Genomic DNA, 20,706 nt, shown 5'->3' with positions numbered 1-20,706 from the left:
AATCGTTACGAAAAACCATTGTGTTGGATTACCAGGAAATACAAAACCTGGAATATGCACTGAAGTTTGTGTGGACTCCCATCTTCTCCAGATGGTCACTGCAAGACTCACAGATGTCCAACCTAGAGGGCTCCAATCTAGATTCCACAGGATCCAATGAGTAGTGAGGCTATTAATGTGATGACTGTATGTTTCTAATCAAAGAGAGAAAGAGTGTAACTGTTTAGGCTAGTAATGATCAAGCATGGTCAAAATTGAAATTCACAGTTTACAGAGACTGAGAGTGCTTTGAAACCTAATGTGGGTGGCAAATCATTTGCCAAAAAAACCTTGGAAGCATTTCAAAGCACCATAGGGTATTTTGAAAACTATTTTTAAAAAGTAATCTGGTAAGTAGTGATATGTTAGAGAATGTCTTTCATATATTCGAGCTCTGTGGGCTACTTATCTTCCTCACACATGTTATATCCAAACTGGTGCCTCTGAGAAAAGCTGTCATGCAAACCTAAAGGAAGGGTTTGCTGGCTTTTCAAAGTGTCACAAATGTTTGCTCTTCCCAGAAGGATCCTTTGGGTAGAGAGAGCGTATGTTCCTGAAGCTCAGTAATGAGTGGCAGCTTAATGGATGTTCACATGAGCTTCCACAGCCTCCTTTTGCATATAGCAGTGGCACACTGAAAACTCAAGCACATTGGAACTATAGCATGATGACAAATGTTCACAAAACCCTATTATGACTAATACCTTTTGCTTCCCAGATGCACACTCACATCTGCGAAAACCAAGCTTAAACCCTTTATTTTATTGGCTCATAACAAACCTCTGTTTTGTTTGTGGCAGTCAAAATTAGAATCAGTTAGTCATGTGGTTTATAAATAGACGTTTTCATAGGGGAGAGCCCAGACATGTTTACTCTGAATTACAGAGCTCTCTTCCAGCTCCCATATGGCTCAGCATATGGGCATTTTTCTTACAACAGATCCCCTGAGTTGATATTGCCTGTTGGCACCGAGGTCCCACAAGTCATAACCTTCACCATTACAACAGACACAGCAAAGCTGTTTACAGGTCAGCCAGAAGGTTGTTCATATAAAGAACATGCATACAAAAGACTTGCCTAACACATTCTTGCCATATTTCTTTTGATGGCATGAAATGCAAAGTTGTCTAATAGGCAATCGGAGTCTGAGGCATAAAAATTAATTACAAATAAAGTAGCATGCAGAGGTTTTTCTATAAGTAGTGGAAATATTTAGCTGTTGGGTAAAAAATATTTTACAAGTGTATTGATATAGCCACATGTTCTCACACCAAATTCGTCAAGCTATAGGTCAGAACTCCCTAGCATCACTTTTGAATGCATTGGACACACTGTGTGTTAAAATGTTAAATTGTTAAAATTGTGATTTAAGTGTTATGGTAGATGGAGATGGTGATTGTGTCAAAAGACTACATAATATAATAATTATAATAATAAAAATAAAAACAATAATTAGAATAGAATAGTAATAAATAATAAATTGTGACTGTAGGTGTATGTGTACTCCTGTGTTTTATATTGACAAATGGTTAGATTTAATGGTAGGTTCTTGGTTAGCTGCTTATGTAAATTCAATTGTTATTATGGCTGTTTAAATTGAAAACCAAACCCCAAAATATGTGTCATAATGATTTCTTGACAATAAATGTCATGTGGCCTACTGTGTATTGAAGCCAAAAGCAGTGGGGTTTCCTGCATGTTGTAAAATTTGGCTATAAAGTGGTACCAAGTGGGTTAAAAGGTGACACCAAGGGCACCTGAGCATCCATATGTGCTAATAATAATAATCTGTTGGATATTCCTATGACTTACATAAATAGTAACTTATATCTGGATATAAAAAAAATTTAAAAAAATTAACTATTGCTAAAGCTGATTCCCTAAAAATTATTCTAGGCATACATCAATATGGGAACACTTTCACTTCATTACTAATCTAATGAAGTGCATGATAAAACAAGTGTCTGATTTTTCACTAAGCCAAAAACAGAAAGGTTTTATTTCAAAGTTTTGCTTAGTTTGTTCTATTAAACGAAGATGATCAGCTTTGAATGAGTCATATTGGATTTCACAACTTCTGGAATTGGAATGTGGTCTTCATTGTTTCATTTAAAAGACCTCAGTTTCAAGCTTTGTTCTAGAAAATAGGCTGTTCTGTATCTGAAAAGAGTGTGCAATCACTTGTTTCAAACATTTTACCCATGATATTCAGAGGTCACTATATAAAAAGATAGTTCAGCCATTGAAAATTCTATCATCATTTACTCACAAGTCATTTAAAACCTGTATGAATTTCTTTCTTCTGTGGAACAAAAAAGGAACAACATTGGACCTGGCTTAAAACACCTTGGTTTATCATTGCCAGTGTTGTCAAGAGATTCTCATTGAGATATAAATGAAATGCTAGCTCTTGGCAGAGATTGAATCTGTTGCCTGGTGATATGCTTGGTAGATACATCAGCCTCCAGGACCCGGAACAAACCTTTCTCAAGCGTATATCATTTCCTCAAGAATACGTGTGCATGGGACCCTGAAAATGAAGGTATTACTTCCTTCCCAGTAAGTGTATTATGTGCCTTGGTGCAAGAAAAGTAACTCAGAACCATACTGAAAGCTCTCTTAAATCAAGACATCTTCATTTCTCTCCAACACAAGCTTTGAAACTGTCAAAAGATCTAAGCAGAAACTGGATTCCATACTGCTTAGGTAAATTGCCTTATTACATTTCTGGAAAATGTACCCTCTTCTGATGAACTCAATCGATAATATAAAATTAGTGTAATTTGGCAGCCATTACAATGCTGGAATGGAACATAACTTTTTTTTTATTAAATTTTTTTTATTGACTGAACACACATTCATATTCTTCACAATAGGTACAAATTGGTTACAAGAATATTGAAGATGGCAGAGTTTTACATACATTTTTTTATTTATTATCCTTTGACTGTTGTATTCAAAATGTCTCAATAAGTTTTAGAGTCAGAGGTAACCTTGCAGTTGTCTTCATTACAAATGAAAAAATAAAATAAAAATACAATAAAATGAAAAAGAAGAAGAAGAAGAAGAAGAAGAAGAAGAAGAAGAAGAAGAAGAAGAAGAAGAAGAAGAAAACATTATGGATTTCCTGCACAAGGTACAGTCAAATAAAGTTTTGCTCAAATTAAAGACATTTTTCAAAAACACATGATATTACTAAATAAAGCTTCTAAGTGCAGCACAACACTAGCATTGCTTCAGGCCTTCAATATCTTATAATGTTTTTCACAGACTACAGAGAGCATTAGATGAGTAAACAGCAGAATGTGGACAAATACTGTATGCAGCATTCGCCAATCTAAAAATGTATTTGTTTGGCTTTCTAAGTACAACTTAGCATATAGGAAAATGTGCACAATAGACTAAAAGGTTTTCTTCCACATCACATACAGTAGATTGTGCCTTCAAACTCACAAATTAAAGAACAGGAAACTTTTTCTTTCATTCAAAATATAGCCACATCTGACAAAAGGGCATTAAGGCCTATTTACAACATGTACACAATGAAAAGCCGAAACAAATTGCTGGTGAAAGATCTATTTACACCAAGAGCAAAATGAAAAAGCACCTTAGTCCTCCATATGCTTTAATGTAACATACACCTCACCACAATAAACAGATTTCTCTTGCTTTTATGCAAAAGAAAAGCCATCTGATAACCGAAATTTCACTGTACATTGTATGTGTTACACACATTTGCACAAACTCAAATTTTGTGAGTAATTGTTGAGTAAAGTATTTGATAAAACAGACTTACATGACTCATATTGTACAATATAGAAGAATATGGAGCTCTTTTTTCATTCAGGGACCCCTCCTTTCTCCCTTAGTTCAGTTCATTAAGGCATATTACAGAACACAAGAATCACGCATGGATCCACACCAGAACAATCAGTCGGAAATTGCCTGAATGAGGTAGTGCAGCTAATTAAGAACTCTAGAGTGGGTTGACTGTAGTAAGAAAACAATTTGATCCAATGACCTGATAACCCCATTGGAACCCATTGGAATTTGTTGGTTTTCTGCATTAATTGGTCATAAAACCAAAAATGCAACATAAAATAACAAAAATAAAACATTTTAGAATAATTGAGCTCTGCATTCCAAATCACAAGAATCAATATGATTGCTAGGAATAAAAAAAATAAAAAAAATAAAAAATAAAAATAAAAAATTCTAGCCTTTATTTAGTGATATTCATCCTTGGCAGCATGTTTTACAGCAGTGAATCAAACACTCATTGGCTCTCACCTGCTTTTTCAAAAACTGCAGTATGCCATGTTTCATGTGTTTGAATGCCTTCATGGAGCGGATCGGCAAAATAAAAACAGCAGGGAACAACTTGAGTAGTGTATACTGTCAAACAGGACTACAACTGCAACACATTGTCATTTGGATTACTTTTGGTACAGTTGCAATAAATTATTGAGTTTGAACGTCTGTCTATCATGTTTTTCTTTATACTGCACATATTTTTAAGAAATCATTATGTTCGGTTTAGAGACAAGTTAGCAACTCAAAATATATTTTTAATGCTATATTGTTACTAAAGTGGTATATTTCCTGCATACAGTGCCCTCCATAACTATTGGAACAGTAAAGACAAAATTGTTTTGTTTGCTGTGGAGTCAAGAAATCTGTAAATATGATTAAAAGATGAATATGAGACAAAACTACAGAATGTCACATTTTATTGTTGGGTGATTCAACACAAAGATGTTTTACCAGCTAAGAAGATCAGTAGTTTCATCTCCCTAACTGATGTGAGCATAAGTATTGGAACAGTTGCCTCTTAGGGTCTTTCTAAGTGTTCAGCTGTGTCCTGTTGCATTAATTCTTCAGATATTAAAAGCAGGGTATGTGTCTTATCAGTTATATCCATTGCTTCTGCATTCTAAGTCTTGCATTCGATGATGACACACACAAAACAGGATGAAGAAGATGAAGCCGACTCTGAAAGAAAATCAAGCAATTTGGATGCTAAAAGAAAAGAGGAAGTCAATTAGAACTATAGGAAAAACAAAGAGCATGTATGTGTCGAAAGACCTAATAATTAAATGAGACATTATGTAGTTCTGTAACTTTTAATCATAATTGCAGATGTCTTGACTCCACAGCAGAGAAAGCAATTTTGTCTCCAAAAGTATAAAAAAAATGTATTATTAAAAAAACTGTCTCATAACGTATGTTGTGATGTTTCGAGCATGCATGATGACTACTGCCAATAAATATGCCCATACGGTGCTGTGAGTATTTAAGACATACTGGTGCAGCAAAAGTAAAATATATAATAAACTGTAGCAGGTCTATACAGGTAGAGCTGTGGAAGGTGGAAGGTTTAAAACAAAAACCCATAAGCCTGTGCCATATAGAGTTTCATGGCAGAATTTTCTTTTTTCATTTTATTAAATTTGAAATCTGGATATTTATCTTACAAAAACGCATTGGATTCGCTACATGCATCCTTTATTCATCCCCCTGTAGCCATGTAAAGGACATTTTTATTACAGATGCACACACTTTATTTCACATCTTTTGAACAGTTGACAACAAACACCCGCTTACCCCACTGAAAGGCTTGGAAGAGCAAGGACATTTTTTTATATAACTTCGATTGGATTATTCTTAAAGAGGAAGGTTACATACACCTAGGATGCTTCAAGGGTGAGTAGAAGATGGACATTTTTGTTTTTATTATTCTCGGACGAACTAACGCTTTAAAAATTGTAATGTTTATTTTTGGGGACGGGGTTAAGGGCTCAAAAAATCTAAATTGTTTATCAATAAAATGATAAAAGTGCATCTATAAATACATTTATGATATAAAACATAAAATGTTATGTACTAATACCTTCATATAAACAATGAGACCAGGATATCAGTATAAACAAAAAGGAGACATCAAGAGACTCTGACCTCCAAGTGGCATTACAATGGCTACCATAGATCTCCTACTGTGGACACTCTGTTGAGGTGATATCAGTGTGAATGAAATTGAGGAATGACCTAAGTCTCAGCCATACCTTAACGTTGCAATGGCTCTCTCCTGGGGTGAAGGTCTCCTGAGCTGGTGAGAAAAATGGAGAAAGCGCCGCTCCAGCAGTATCATTAATCACTTTTACTTCTGTGTTTACCTTTTCTGGTTTGTTTCAATTACTCTTAGTAGGTTCCAACTTCATGAGCCATGCTACTATTTTGCCAGAGTTAAGAAAACTATTCCCTGCTTGAATCATTTGGCAGAAGAGGAAGTAACAGTTGGTGACTAATAACCATTGATTAAATTAAAAAAAAGAAAAATAATTTGCACACTTTAAGCTTGAATGCCTCCTGACCAGGAAAGATATAGCCAGTGAAAGTAACAGCTTTAGGTGGAAACCAGGAAAAGAAACATGAAAAGACAAATTGCAGTCTACCGACACATTAGAGAGAGCTGCTGTTTTAGACCGGGAGGGTAGCTAGAGGAATCTACACTGGGAAAATGCTAGATAAGATCTTTCAGAAGTAGCTTCAAAGCTTATAAAAGATTGGTGGGTCTCTAAGAAAGGCTGGCAAAAAAAAAATGAATGTAAACATTGGAATAAATTGAGATATAATGGAACATAGGCAGACATAAGATACTGCTTTGGTCTAGTAATGTGCAAAATAAAAGATCAAAATCACAATCAGCTTTAGGCTAAATTCCTCAGCACAAACATGAAGATCAAAAGGGTGCTTTCTTACCCGTTGTTGAAGTGGTAACTTTGCTGGACATTTTTAGTAAAGTTAATTTATTGATGTTAACAACGGTTTAAGATTAATGCATTTATTCTATGAGTTTTGTTCAATTCTTTTGATGTGGGCGATGAAATCACGATAATCTACTGTACACTGTGGGGGGGAAATGGAGAGACACTTACACAAAAAAGCATCTCTCAATCCAAGCGGACAGATTATGTGAATGTTTTTTTTTCCAATCTTCATATATTTTAGGGCAGCTGTGTAAAGGTATTTTTTGGCAAATTACATGGCCGAGTTTAAACAGCATTATGGTGTTTGATAATATGGCTAAAGTGCATCTAATAAATAAAATAAAGTAATTGAACATAATATAATTTTTCATGACAAAACAATTTCTAAATTCTACACGGCTACAAATTTCTTGGAGCCATGGCCAAGCAAAACTAAACTCTTCAATCTTATTGATTTTATCTATTTTTCTCCCACATTTTCCATGATATTTCTATAGAACAAAAGCAGAAAAGTGGAGGGAGAAAGACAGTGAATGTGATAGAGGCCTTGCGAGCCAATGTACCGGTCTCCTGTCATTTTAATCCTAGCCATCTGATTTTTCTACCAGGGTTTACTACATCCTTTTTCTCATGCTGAACAACAATATTTAATGTATGGGTAGGTTTAGGGTTAGGTTTAGGGTTCGGGTAGGTGTAGACTTTAAAAAAAACACAATCTAATTGGTAAAAAATAAATATTTATTGTTGGTTTCCTGTAGCTGTATCCCTTCTTGCTACAACCATGAATATAACACATAATTACTGTATTTGCATTACTTTAAGGGTAGGTTTATCGTTGTGGTAGGTGTAGAGGTTAATAAAGCATAACTTTACAGTAGCTTTTTTCGTAGTTGAATTGTACTACCCACTATTTTAATGGGAGGTAACAAAATCAAAAAGAACACTGTCATGCCAATTTTGATTTACTTGCTAAATATACAGTATTGTTCAAAATAATAGCAGTACAATGTGACTAACCAGAATAATCAAGGTTTTTCGTATATTTTTTTATTGCTACGTGGCAAACAAGTTACCAGTAGGTTCAGTAGATTCTCAGAAAACAAATGAGACCCAGCATTCATGATATGCACGCTCTTAAGGCTGTGCAATTGGGCAATTAGTTGAATTAGTTGAAAGGGATGTGTTCAAAAAAATAGCAGTGTGGCATTCAATCACTGAGGTCATCAATTTTGTGAAGAAACAGGTGTGAATCAGGTGGCCCCTATTTAAGGATGAAGCCAACACTTGTTGAACATGCATTTGAAAGCTGAGGAAAATGGGTCGTTCAAGACATTGTTCAGAAGAACAGCGTACTTTGATTAAAAAGTTGATTAGAGAGGGGAAAACCTATAAAGAGGTGCAAAAAATGATAGGCTGTTCAGCTAAAATGATCTCCAATGCCTTAAAATGGAGAGCAAAACCAGAGAGACGTGGAAGAAAACGGAAGACAACCATCAAAATGGATAGAAGAATAACCAGAATGGCAAAGGCTCAGCCAATGATCACCTCCAGGATGATCAAAGACAGTCTGGAGTTACCTGTAAGTACTGTGACAGTTAGAAGACGTCTGTGTGAAGCTAATCTATTTTCAAGAATCCCCCGCAAAGTCCCTCTGTTAAAAAAAAGGCATGTGCAGAAGAGGTTACAATTTGCCAAAGAACACATCAACTGGCCTAAAGAGAAATGGAGGAACATTTTGTGGACTGATGAGAGTAAAATTGTTCTTTTTGGGTCCAAGGGCCACAGGCAGTTTGTGAGACGACCCCCAAACTCTGAATTCAAGCCACAGTACACAGTGAAGACAGTGAAGCATGGAGGTGCAAGCATCATGATATGGGCATGTTTCTCCTACTATGGTGTTGGGCCTATTTATCGCATACCAGGGATCATGGATCAGTTTGCATATGTTAAAATACTTGAAGAGGTCATGTTGCCCTATGCTGAAGAGGACATGCCCTTGAAATGGTTGTTTCAACAAGACAATGACCCAAAACACACTAGTAAACGGGCAAAGTCTTGGTTCCAAACCAACAAAATTAATGTTATGGAGTGGCCAGCCCAATCTCCAGACCTTAATCCAATTGAGAACTTGTGGGGTGATGTCAAAAATGCTGTTTCTGAAGCAAAACCAAGAAATGTGAATGAATTGTGGAATGTTGTTAAAGAATCATGGAGTGGAATAACAGCTGAGAGGTGCCACAAGTTGGTTGACTCCATGCCACACAGATGTCAAGCAGTTTTAAAAAACTGTGGTCATACAACTAAATATTAGTTTAGTGATTCACAGGATTGCTAAATCCCAGAAAAAAAAAAATGTTTGTACAAAATAGTTTTCAGTTTGTACAGTCAAAGGTAGACACTGCTATTTTTTTGAACACACCCCTTTCAACTAATTGCCCAATTGCACAGCCTTAAGAGCGTGCATATCATGAATGCTGGGTCTTGTTTGTTTTCTGACAATCTACTGAACCTACTGGTAACTTGTTTGCCACGTAGCAATAAAAAATATACTAAAAACCTTGATTATTCTGGTTAGTCACATTGTACTGCTATTATTTTGAACAATACTGTACATCTCAAGGGTAAAGTATTTGATACAATTAAGGGTACTGTATTGTCCATATTATTTTGTGTTGCCTTATAAAACAAAGGCGTCCTTTGTTTTACTACAACATAAAACAGAAAAAAAGTGTCCTCTTGACCTTCAAAACCAGTTCTTTATGTGTTTCTGTACACGTGTCATCCCACACCGGCTCCTATGTGACAAATCTGTTCTCTTGCTGCCATCACTAGCATGTCATCTGACATTAGAGAATGCCTCCAGATCTGAGGAAATGGCTCTTGATCTGAGAAAACCTCCTCACCTCAGAGGTTTGGAAATTTCATAAGAGCAGAGCTAAACTGATTCCAGCCGAGGCAACAGAATTATTGGAAATGGAAAAAGCGGATAATGTGGGGAGGAGGCCACGGCAAATGTTTTCAATGGGACACTTTCTGTTGTGACAGCATATTTGCAAACAGAATTTCTGAGAAATGCAAACTAAAGGTGCATTGAATTTGAGCATGTGACACCTCCTGAGAGTTTTCGTTGGATGGCGGGCCTTTTCATACTCTGTCAGCAGAAAATTCAGTCTTTGATATTAAATTCTGACACATTGTGTTGCTGGGTGGTTTTAGAGAAGCAAGTCTTTGGCCATTAAAGAGATTCACAGCGTCACCAGACATAACTGGCAACTCCCTTGAATCTTCAACAGCCATATAATAACCAACATGCACACCATATGAAAAGAGCTATAATCTATAATTCATCCCCACTTCCTTAGAGTAGTTGCTCCTTCCTTCAAATGAAGAGCAGTGAAAACCAAACAACTTCTTCACACAATATGCAATTAAGAGGAAATCAATTCACACAGCCACATATTCACTGATGTATTGTATGATTATGCTAATTGGAAAATTATGGAAAGATCAGGACGACTATAACATCTCAGAGCAGTTAATGAGGAGCATGATTTTGAAATAGATCATACTTTTATCAGTGCACCTTGTCTTTTATGTTCTCTCTGATATTAAACGGCATACTAAAGATCTGTGGTAAACACTTTATAAATCAGGCTTTAATAGGTTTAAAAGATTCTTATGATCTTCTCTTACTGACATTTTGTATATGTGTGTGTGTGTGTGTGCTGAATGGGACTATGGATAGAGCTTTATACTTTCTATGCCATTTCTGAGAGATTACATCTTGCATCCCTTGTATTCCATCTTGTGTCTCCTTAACCCTTCAACATGCCATTTTGAGTTATGATATGCTAGTAAAATGTATACCAGTTATTAGGAAGATAATAACTAGATGCTGTACACTGAACCACATGAAGGTAATACAGGTGTAAATGTTGTTTCTAAACAATATGAAACATTTTGACTTACCAACTTTTTTATTTCAACTGTAAAAAAAAAAAAAAAAAAAAAAAAAAATGTTTTTAAACTGTTAGCCAGCATACCCCCCTGCCCCCAGTATGGGACTCACAGCTGAATGTGCCCTACCTAACTTAAAATTGTAATAGTTCCTTACTTATGTTTGTTACAAACACAATTCTGGAGGTTTTGGAAAGAAGATCATTTGGGCTTTACTTTTTATCAACCAGATTTGATAATACTCAAAAATATTAAAAGTTATAGACACTGAAGTGCATTGATTTTTTTTTTATTTCATATAAAAATACATGAAATCAGTCCTGCAGCAATCTAGAAATTTAATGGGTTGAAAGTCACATGTCTCATGAGTTTCTATTTCAAATCTGAAGAAGATAACATGAAAAATTAGATTCCTGCAAATATTTTTCTGAGACTATGTCTACATCCCCCCACCCCTCCTAATTTATACAAATATTTGACTGTATTAAAGGCTTCTACTATTTTTTGTCTATTAACTATTTTTGTCATTAAACATACCACTGCATATTTTTCAATTATAAAACACTAGACAGAAACTTAGAAATAATGTAAGTGATTTATTTGAAAAATAAAATAAGATTAATTTGATTAATAAAAATAAATAAATAAAATAAAAAAGATTTAACTTTGTATGCCAATTACAGAACATCTTGAGACTGCTAGAAATGTAGCATTTACAATGAATTACAATTAAAATATGTGCTGATGTGCTGATGGCCAGTTATGGTAATAATACAAATGTGCCATTAAGTCAATAAACCACTCTCTCTATTCATATAGATGGCATTCATCTATAGCCGTGTTACTCGTGATTTCTTAGCATGAGTTATTCCATAATGGACGCAAACAATACTGTCCCTGAAGAACTGAAACGTAAACAAAGGCATTATCATCCATATTACAATGTTATTGCTTCATTGGACTAAATGTGCTCCATGAGATGTATTTCAGTGGACCCTTACCTTTCTAACTAAACTGGGATTTACAGCTGTGGATGTGTTTATGACTCATTATTACGACGAATCTGGTATGTACTGCGTTTTCATTCTTCATGTTTTGATTTGTACTGCTTACACAAATGTAGCAAATAACTTAGAGTCTTTAGAAGCTTTCCATTGAAAAATAGCATTCTGTTGTCGATGCTTGAGGCTTAGATCTTTATAACGAAATGTAGTTTGTCAAGATTAAATTTGTCCCGTTTCATTTAATCTAATCGGAAATATTGATACAGTATATGCGAACACGTGGAGTTGAGGACGCCCCTGTCAGGGTGCAGGTTATTAACTTAAAAATAAATTTATAATAACAGTTAACATAATTTATAAGGATTATTTATAGGTTTTGGCATACAGTAATTTATTTTACCTTTGCTTATTTCAGTTAGCATTAACATTTCTTTGAAGAGAATAAGAGAGAAAAAACACATGTAATACCAACTTTAAATGTTATGAGGACATTTGACAAAACTGTAGTTTGAAATTATTAGCATCACATAATTCATACTATTTTACATACAAATTTTTAAACTAGAAGGTGGTGTAGAAACTGTAATGAGATAACATGACTCCATTATACTGCTATATGAAATGATTAGCATAATTTTGTACTGTTTCACATAAAAAACTGCAGTATACAGTGTATTCCATATTCTGTTTTGAATAAAAGATGAAAAGATGATTCTTGGGAACACACAAATACAGTACTCCTTAATGACAATATGGTTGCAGAAATTTGCTCATGAGAGTGGGGAGGTCATTAAAAATATATAACTGCAAAAGCTGTAGTTGGTTTCATAAATAAGTAAAGTGTCAGACAATTCAATCTTACACAGCTGTAACATTGGTGAAAAAATGTTGTGAAGCTATGTTCGGTTCATTGAAGGAGTAAAGGCCTCATCCAGTCACACAGTGTTCACCTCTGCTTCTCTCTAGTGTGAAATCATTGACAGAGATGTATCACCATCCGATAGTCTCTCACCTCAAACACATACATACACATACAGACGGACACTTATATAAGTGTGGGTTTTCAACAGTATCACCCCATCCTTTAATTTAAAGCAACACAAGTGTGTAAGTGTGCTTTAAAAACAAGGTGATTTTCATCTGCTTTAGATTTAGTCAGTGTTATTTTGTACATCAAAGCCCTTTGAAGTTGTGCTAACGAGCTAACTTCATATGAACAGAGAGCAGTGTCACTCCACTGTAATAGACTTCACGGCTCCACTAATTCTCTCACTCATTAGCATGCATGAGGCTGATGTTCTATACTGTAATCTGATAATGGGGTTTGTGTTTTACTTTAAAGCTACGACAACTGAGGCAGGAGAGTGGGATGATTGGAAGTTAAGAAGAGGCTGGCATTTTGAATGAGTTTATCACAACCTGACAGGTGACAAATGGAGTGTATGGACTTATATAGAAGAGTTGAATTTCACCTGGAATGCCTTTTGTCTTTTAGACCCAATTTTGTTTCTTAGCATCTAATAAAAGTTTTGGAACTGTTTACTTGCATCAGGGCTGATTCCATCAGGAAAAATACGCCAGTTGGTCTTATTATTATTACATAAACTGCACACTTGTTTGGGCAGAAGGGATTCTTACTGAAAATTTCACCAGCTGCATTGGTTTTGTTGATGAATCCAGGTGAAGGGAACACTTTTAATTTCATAGACTAATGTTCATATGCATAGGGATGTGAATGAGTGGAATCGCAGGCTCATGTGAATGAGCTTTGCAATTCGCCATGTTTGGTGAACCCTGATCTGCAAATTATTATTGGGTGAAGAAGTGAGACCAAATGACAAGTGTGACCACAAAATTTTAAAGCTGCTTTCAACAGATCACTTTACATGACATTCATTGATGGACTAGAGTTCATGTGTGGATTTCATGTGATGTTTTTATCAGCTGTTTGAACTCTAATTCTGATGGCACCCATTAACTACAAGAGGACCTTCTGGAGAATGCAATGCTAGATTTCTTAACATCTTTTCCAACGTAGAAACAAACTCATCTACATCTTAGAAATGCTTAAGGGTGACTACTTTTTCAGCAAGAGTGTGCCAGTATTTAGCATAATACACACCCAAATATATATTCTTATAAGGGTGTTTTATGCAATGTCTACATCACTCTAAAAGTGGCATTCACCCATAAAACATATTTATGTTTTCAATTATATCAAGAACTCTGTATTTACAAAATTTCAGTAAATCAAACTGTAGAGGATGCCAACACCAAGGTCATGTGTTTGATTTGGTCAAATCTATGTGTGTGATATACATGTAAAATATTTGCACTCACAGAGAGTGAACAAAACCCATTCAGATGCAGACCTGGTATCAACTCTGCCCTGTGCTTTTAACCATCGGCCCTTGACCTCTGCTGAAAGAGGAAAGTCTATTTTTTGGACTAACTAGCAGCAGGTGCAGTCAAACATTGTGCGATCGCTCTTCTCCTTGGGGGCAGTGAGTCTGTCAGCCACTATTGACTGAGCAACCATCACCCTATCCACATCAGAACCATCTTTCTCACGCACAGAAATAGCAAGGCTGTCATTCCATCAGGTTGAAGGCTGAAATGCGACATATCGATATGCCATGGCCCTTTCACAAGAGACATGTCAAAACAAACCGTCACTCACTGACAAGACACACTGGTAGCAAGGAAGCCATCAGAGACCCCGAATGCCCAACTCCCAAAAGATCCTCCCTGTCATATCAAAACAGCTAATGATCACAGGCCTCACATGGCAGCAAAGAAAAATGGGCAACACATAAATAATATGCTTGTCTTCATTAAAGGCATAGTTCACATATAAACAATTCAGTTATCATTTACTCGCATCCATGTCATTCAAAACCTGTATGACTTTCAGTTTACTACAGGAGACAAATGGAGAAATGTGAAGACTGTTTTGAGAGGTGTTTTAAAGTTTTAGAGTGAGATACAGACAGAAATAAGAAAAAATCGTCATAACTTCCAAAGCTCTCCTAAACAAAAGTAAAGATGTGACTGACACTTCTTTTTGGACAAATCTGTTGAGTAGGCCTAAATGATTAACTGAAACACTTAAACATTGGAAGTTGTTCATTAGAGAAATGCTGTGAGAATCAGTGAATAGAAATCAAAAACACCATCATAGAGTTATGCAGGTGTGACCTCAGTACCTGGAAGAATAATTCACTGCTGATTCCTTTGAGGTTTTGGGTTTTTATAATGGGTTTTCTTCGACTTCTGCGTAAAATGTGGTAGACACAACTTGATCTCCAAAGTAAACTGCGAATATCCATAATGAAAAGCAAATTATAAAGCAATTACACTGATTTTTGAAAACAGATGTTTCTAGTCAGTAACTATATAATATAGTTTGGGGTGTGAGCGTGTGCAGTTTATGTTGTAGATCAAAACATCAAAAAGTACAACGCTATCTCACGACCAATTCGTACGTATTTTACGAGGTGGCTTATTCGTAAGAATTTGTACGACCTCACTCGTACGATTTTATGCAACCCCACTGACGGTTAGGTTTAGGGGCGGGGTAAGGTGTAGGTCATTCATACAAATTCATATGAATTGTGCAACTCGTAAAATATGTACGATTTGGCAACAATTGTATGAATTTTTAAGAGTGGGGTCGTACGAATGAGAACGGGTTGAAAAGTATCATCAAGTTATGTTTAGCACAGGCTTTATTTTATACAGAAATGGAAAAACCTAATTATAAAACCCAATAGAAAAATCTTAAAGGAAAGAGTGGCAAATTAATCTTTTGGGTTCTAACATTATTGCTGCAACACTTTATTTTAAGTCAACACTAAGTTTTAAGTCTGATCTTTACATTGATTTATTTATTGGTCTGATACACAACCTAACCTGGATTATTTATTTCTTGAATAGGACTCTTCTTGTTCAGCTTACTGATTTAATGATCCAGTTTAGGTATTCAGTTTTTTTTTTAGCTAGTATTTAAGTACGTACGTATGAATGTATATTTCTCATTAATGCAGGATGATTTCTGAAGATATGTAATACATTAGCGAATGAGTCATATGGACTAATGAAAATTTATGTCACAAAACTCGAGATAGCACAGGCTAGAAGAAAAAGAAGGAGAGATGAGAAGAAAGAAAACACTTTTAGCACTTGAGTCACCTCAACACGCAGTTATGAGGCTGAGGACTGTAAGTGGTAAACACATTGATAAAACCATTTCTTTAATAACACTTGTTTGTCAAAATGCCACCCAGAGGCAGTTTCCATTATCACAGTTTCAACACTTTATGAGCCATCTTTAAATACAACCCACGTACAGCGTGCTGCCCGTGAGAGCATGCGAGAGTGGTCTGTGATCTTAAAAGCACCCTCCCCTCCATTCTCCAGCGATGATTTTAAAACACCCCATTCTGTCTCATGGGCAAAAGAGCAATACACTTTAGCTACTAAAAAAAAAAAAAAAAGATTTTCACATTAAAAAACTGAGTTCAGCGCTGTTTCATCAGTTTTCCTGAAAGATTACAGTGCAAAGCAAGCATTTTTACTGTGTGGAAATGATCTTCATTTTGCTTTGGTCACTTGATGTCAAACCCACAAGAAATTTCATAAAAAAGCACCTCAGATCTTCCTCAGAGGAGGATGTTTATGAAGCCATTGGTCAAACTCAAGTAAGCATTTATGCATGAGAAGTCACAGAGTATCACGCTTTCATATTATAATCTTTTTTATGGTTATTATGGATACATCAGTCACATTATTGTTTTTTTTTTTATACAAATTCCTCATCAATTGGAATCCTTCGGCTATGACGTGATTTCTCTTTCCACAGAATGAGCCTGATGACAGGTGATAAATAGTAAAAGGAGCTCAACATGCTTTTAGCAGTAACTTGCATTATATTATCTGCATCTTCACGTGTCATGGGTGAACACTCCTCATTTGTCATAGAGTGACAGGCCCGTAGGCTCCCCAAAGCTAAATGCATTATTAATACTCCTTCCTGCTTGATAGATTGAATAAGACTGCAAACCAGAGATAAAAGACACACAGTGATCTCTCCAAAACACAAGTCTTTCTGTCACAGATGACAGGGATAGCAGAGGTCAAAGTTGTTCAAATTTCTTTACTCACTGCACTGCTGAAATACCAGAGTGTTGCCAGCATTTTAACATGTTGTTATGATTTCTTACTGGTCCAAGCTTTCTGTTCTTGTTCTGACATGCAAAAAAAATAAGAGTTTTTGATGTTTTTGTTATTGCCCATTTTACATAAATCCATTCATTTTATTTAGACAACTAAAGCCTTGTGACTTGTAATCAAAAGCAAATTAATTACATTTTTTTCACCAGGATTGAATTAAACATGACATTTCCAAGTAGTATTTCCTTGTGAAACAAACTCCAATTTAAAAAAAAAAAAATCATGATTTATTTTAAAGTTATGTGCTCAACTTTAAGTTAAGAGTTTTAAATCAATATCCCTAATTATGAGCAATATGTATGAGTAAACAACAAACTTTAGTTATAGTCTGAAAATATATAATTTATTTATACGTAATTCAAATCAAAGCCTCTTCCCTTCTGAGACCCTGAAACACAATAAGACAGGCTGTTAGACACAGATCGGTTTAAGAAAAGAATGGAAAATAACATTTATGCTAATGTTTCACAGACGATGAGCCAAGACAATAAACAAGGTGTGTTCTGGGTTTGCATTTCCTCCGTTTTACTGGCAACTCAAAACTAATTAACTCATTCTGCAGTGAAGCCTCTTGCAGGCTGCCTATTCAAATTCAATTAGAGCTAGAATTACTCAAAATAATTGTAACTGGCAAAACCTTTCTGGTATTTGATTTATTTAGCTTGATTCTAAGTGGATTTCCTATATCCTCCGTAACTGTCCTTTGGTTTACTGTTTCCCTTACCTCAAAAATAAAAAGGCTGCATTCCAGAGCAGCTATCATTGGCAACATTTTCATCCTGCTGGTATGTGAAAGAGAAAATAAGCAAGCTGCTTTCGTTGTTGTCGCATAGCAAACACATGGCATTCAAATTAGTGCAGACGTATTTGGTTCACTCAAGGTAGCAAAACACACAAAACAACTAGAAAACCTTTTAAATTACCACAAAGGGAGAGAAAAGAGAAGTGTTTTCCATCTGTGTGTAACGCAGTGCTATTCACAGATAAATTCAATGACTATGAATCCACTTTTTACAAGGCTTAAGCAATGAACTTAATTAAAAATTAATGAATGTGTCTAAATATGGGATTTATAAATATGAATGTTTAAGAGTGCACAGAGTACATAAAAAAATAAAAATAAAGTCGGAAATATGCAGAAATAAATAATACATTTGAAAAAAAATTAAATGCAAATTGTTTAAATGATGATTGTTTTATTTTACATGAATATGTTAAGAAATTAATTTAGTTTAAAATATTATATAAAAAAGAAAAGAAATGCTGCACTTTAACAAAAATCAACAGTGTTTGTATTATAGTTTGATGTATTACCATGTTTGCCATTTTGACGACTCGAATCATGGCATGTAGTTGGACATATTCATGCAAATAAAAGAGAGAAGAACATATTCAGAAATACAGTACAGTGAATACAGTATGTGGATGTATTCATATAAAGAACATTCAGATTTGATTTACCTTTTATGCTGTCATGTGATCCATCTCACCATATTCACCATCATGATGGCATTGCATGTAGATAGAAAGAGTAATGCAAAGACAGAAACAGAGGAAAACATGTTCAGAAATAAATAGATTTTTCAGAATTATAGGTTAATCCAATCATTTAACACCAGTTAGCCTTAAACTTAAAATTTTTGTGTAAACTGTAAAACTTTGAGATTTAACTTACATTTTATTGCTGTCATAAGTCTGTCATTGTGACCATGTTGATGTAAAGAATCACGCAAAGAAATAAACAGAGAAAAAAAATATCAGAAATATAGTGATTTTTCAGGGAAAAAAATTAAGCTCCCATTTTTTCGATATATTACCATGTTTGCCATTGTGATAGCTCAAACCATGGCACATTGTTGGAAATAGTCATGCAAAGAAAGAAACAGAGACGAAATACTATGATTTACTGCAAATAAAAGTTAATACAGTTTTTTTTTAATGTTGATACATGATCTTTCTTACCATATTCCCAATCGTGACAGCTCAAACCATGACATTTCGACAGAAAAAGTAATGAAAAGTAAGGAAATGAGAAGAACATGTTCAGAAAAACAGTGATTTTCCATACAGTATAAGATTCATTCTACACTTTTAACACATGCTATACAATTTGTTGATATATTCCTATAAAAAAATCAACAGTGTTTGTATTATAGTTTGCTGTATTACCATGTTTGCCAATTGTGACGACTCGAATCATGGCATGTAGTTGGACATGTTCATGCAAATAAAAGAGAGAAGAACATATTCAGAAATACAGTACAGTGAATACAGTATGTGGATGTGTTCATATAAAAAGCATTCAGATTTGATTTACCTTTTATGCTGTCATGTGATCCATCTCACCATATTCACCATCATGATGGCATTGCATTGTAGATAGAAAGAGTAATGCAAAGATAGAAACAGAGTAAAACATGTTCAGAAATAAATAGATTTTTCAGAATTATAGGTTAATCCAATCATTTAACACCAGTTAGCCTTAAACTTAAAAATTTTGTGTAAACTGTAAAACTTTGAGATTTAACTTACATTTGATTGCTGTCATAAGTCTGTCATTGTGATGGCTCAGACCATGTTGATGTAAAGAATCGTGCAAAGAAAGAAACAGAGAAAAAGTATCAGAAATATAGTGATTTTTCAGGAGAAAAAAAGAAATTAAGCTCCCATTTTTTCAATATATTACCATGTTTGCCATTGTGATAGCTCAAACCATGGCACATTGTTGGAAATAGTCATGCAAAGGAAGAAACAGAGACGAAATACTGTGATTTACTACAAATAAAAGTTAATACAGTTTTTTTTTTAAATGTTGATACATGATCTTTCTTACCATATTCCCAATTGTGACATCTCAAACCATGACATTTCGACAGAAAAAGTAATGAAAAGTAAGGAAAAGAGAAGAACATGATCAGAAAAACAGTGATTTTCCATACAGTATAAGATTCATGCTACACTTTAACACATGCTATACAATATGTTGATAATATTCCTATACAAAACATTCAGATTTGACTTGCCTTTATTGATCTTTCTTATTATGTTACCATTATTTTGGATCAAATAGAGGCATATAGATGGAAAGAGTCATGCAAAGACAGAAACAGAGAAGACTATGTTCAGGTATATAGTGATTTTCCAGAATTAATGGTTCATGCTGGAATTTAACACAAGTTCATACAGTATTTTTTATGTATTCATATAAAACTGTGAGATAACTTACCTTTTATTACTGTCATAAACATTTTTCACCAAGTTTGCAATTGTGACAGCTCAAACCATGGCATGTTGATGGAAAGAATCATGCAAAGAAAGAAAGAGACAAGAACAAATAAGATTAATGATGCACATTAAGATACGTTAATGCAGTTTTTAATGTATTCATATGCTACACGTTTTCTAATTTAGCTAACTCTTCATTGCTGTCTTTCTTGCCACTTACCTTCATGGCAGTAACATGAATATGGAAAGAAACAGAACGTTCAAGAGATTATTTTCAAAAAGATCTGAAGGTGTTTTTTTTTTTTTATTGTTAGTCTATAATCTTTTTACCTTTAAAGATTTTACCTTTATAAATAGATCTTGTTTATCCTAGTCAAACACACCATTCAAAGGGACTACAGTACTGCCATAAAATAAGTCCATGATCAAAATAAAAAAAAAGTACTAGAACCTACAACTTTTGAAGTCCGTACTCTTGTTTT

At 34.7% G+C, this 20,706-nt stretch overlaps 1 long non-coding RNA gene across 1 annotated transcript; it reads right to left on the bottom strand.

The window, feature by feature from the left end:
* Positions 1-17,367: 17,367 nt before the first annotated feature.
* On the bottom strand, positions 17,368-18,700 carry LOC113044764 (uncharacterized). Its single transcript, XR_003275911.1, has 3 exons — positions 18,314-18,700; positions 17,724-17,781; positions 17,368-17,387 (listed from the first exon to the last, which is right to left on the bottom strand). It is a non-coding gene; the product is annotated as an uncharacterized LOC113044764 (long non-coding RNA).
* Positions 18,701-20,706: the final 2,006 nt, after the last annotated feature.

This window comes from Carassius auratus, chromosome 26 (assembly GCF_003368295.1).
Source record: "Carassius auratus strain Wakin chromosome 26, ASM336829v1, whole genome shotgun sequence".
NCBI lineage: Eukaryota > Metazoa > Chordata > Actinopteri > Cypriniformes > Cyprinidae > Carassius > Carassius auratus.
Note: the sequence above shows the minus strand (reverse complement) of the source record. Positions and strands in the feature narration are given on the sequence as shown.